We start from the raw sequence: 2,596 nt of genomic DNA on the forward strand, positions 1-2,596 counted from the left end.
GGGTGGTGCATGGTTTTAATGCAACCCTTTGGAAGTACAGGTAGAAAAGTCAGAAGTTCAAGGCCAGCCTCAACTGTGTAGCAAGGTCATGGTCAATCTGGGCTCTCAGTGAAATCATCAAGAAAGGTGATGATTTCTAAATAATTATGAAAGGTAAACATGAAAGAAACAAGTCCAAAAAAAACCCAACATAAACTGAACAATTCCATACATATACGTACAGACAGTCATACGCATACACCATGCATAGGTACACACATGTATAACCTATTTGTTATATACATGTTCATAGCATATCTCCACATGGAACTGTTTCATTCCTATGCTATCTAACATTAAGTATTCCCAAACAACTAGTTGAAAAAAATCTCCCAACAGGGCAGGTGAGATGGCTCAGCAAGCAAAGTCACCTGTCAAGGCTGGTGACTTGAATTCTCTCCCCAGGACCCACATAGAAGGAGAGAATGATCTGACATTTGTTCTCTGACAGTAAACAAGTGTAAAAAAATTAAAAAAACAAACAAACAAAACCTCAGACAGGGCAGTGCACACCTTTAATACTAGCGGCTGGTTCATGTCCCTGAATTCCAGCCAGCCAGGGCTATGTAAGTGCAACCCTGTCTCAAAAGAAATAATCTCCCCAAGGCCCACCTTCAGAATCTGCCCTCTGAAGTTGCACACCCTAAGTGAACTCGTAGGGATTGGAGAGATGATGAAGGGTACTGTGGATGACTAAGGAAAGACTTCAAAGGGGACCAGAGGGTGTGTCCAGCCTCAGCTGGCTCGTCCTCTGCTTACAAGGCCATTGGCAAGTCTTTGCCTGTCCCAGAACCCCAGGCCCTCTTGTTTACAATCACAGGTGAAAACAGGGCTGGCTCAGAATCCAGGGATGACATTGTTAACAGCCTCAGTGCTGAGCAGGGGAGGGTGCTGTGTGCTCACGGGGTTGGGTAGTCCATGCTGGTTTCAGTTCAGTGTCAGCGTCAGTGCCAGGCTGAGCTGGGGTTGAGATAAAGGCCTGGGTCCTGGGAAGCTCACGGAGCCACTCAGCCCCTTATGCCCCTTTTGAAGGTCTATCTGCCCCACCAGACTGACCAGCTCTATGGTACATATTTCACTCCTGCCTCCGTTCCCTTCAGGCCAGAAGCTCTCCTCTCTAGCTCCCCCAGCCCATGTTGGCTGGAAGAGACCCTCGAGTTAGAAAGCAGTGCCCAGGGGGATTGAGGCGGTGAAGCCAGTACTCTCGGGCTTTGTGCCTGTATTTCCCTCTGAGTCCGTGGAGAATGAACTCTTGTGGTCCAAAGAGAAGCTGTGCTCGGGAAGCCAGGAGAACCCATTAAAAAAAAGGGTTGTGTTCAAGCGCATGGGATTGGGGAGTCAGGGCGTGCTTCCACCACCCCCCCCAAGACTCCTCTTGTCCCTCTACATTTCATTTTGTCATGTTAAGCAGAGGGATGACGATGATGATGACAACTATGATGATGATGATGATGATGATGACGACGACGACTATGACGACGACAATGATGGAGTATTCTCTTGGAATGCCGAGAAAATATATACAAAAGCCTTGGGATGGGACGTGGCAACTGTGAGAGACTCCCCCCAATTACTTATTTTATTAGTTTTATTTATGAGTGGTGAGTGAATGCCACATGTACACAGGGCCCACAGGAGATGTTTTCCGATCTCTTGGAGACAGTTATAGGCGCTGTGTACTGTCTGATCATGGGTGTTGGGAACTGAACTTGGGCCCTCTTCAAGAGCAGCAAGGCTCTTAACCTCTGAACCATCTGTCTCACCTGTGTTATTTTTTTAGATTTTATTTTGCTTTTTAATCATGTATGTGTGTGCCTGTGTGAGTGTAGATGTTGGATCCCTCGGAGCTGCAGTAATAGGTGTTATGAGGCTCCCATGTGGGTGCTGGGAACTGAACTCTAGCCCTCTGGACCCTGGGAAAGACAAGCTCTTAACCTTTGACCCATCTCCCCACCCCGCTTTGTTTTTTAGTTTTGTTTTGTCTGAAACAGGGTCTCATTATGTAGCCTTAGTGGGTCTGGAACCTACTATTTAGACCAGGTTAGCTTTGAACTTGTGTCAGTTACTTGCATTTGCTGAGTGCCGAGCTTACAGATCTAGACCACCATATCCCGCTGAACTGTGCTCTTTCCCCCCAATACATCCTCCCACTCCTTGCCATGGATTATTTGGGGGTTGGGGTGGGGAGAGTGCCCAGCAAGGGACGGCTTACCAGATCCTGACCAGCCCTGTGTGCAGCAGGCAGCTCACACCCAGGGCTAAGCCTGGCATTGTGCTTCGACAGGGTGGGGAGAGGCATCAGCCCTGGGCACTGGGAAGTGTCCCTGAGGACAGATGGAGGTGTCCAGGGCCGATCCAGCCCTGTCTTGGAATGGACACCATTGGGAGTTCAAAGAGGGTCTCTTGCCCTGCTGTGGCTGCACTGAAGTCACTGAACAACTGTTAAGAATGTGTGGTGCGGGCTGGTGAGATGGCTCAGTGGGTAAGAGCACCCGACTGCTCTTCCAAAGGTCCAGAGTTCAAATCCCAGCAACCACATGGTGGCTCACAACCACCC

This window comes from Mus pahari, chromosome 20, assembly GCF_900095145.1.
Source record: "Mus pahari chromosome 20, PAHARI_EIJ_v1.1, whole genome shotgun sequence".
NCBI classification, from domain to species: domain Eukaryota; kingdom Metazoa; phylum Chordata; class Mammalia; order Rodentia; family Muridae; genus Mus; species Mus pahari.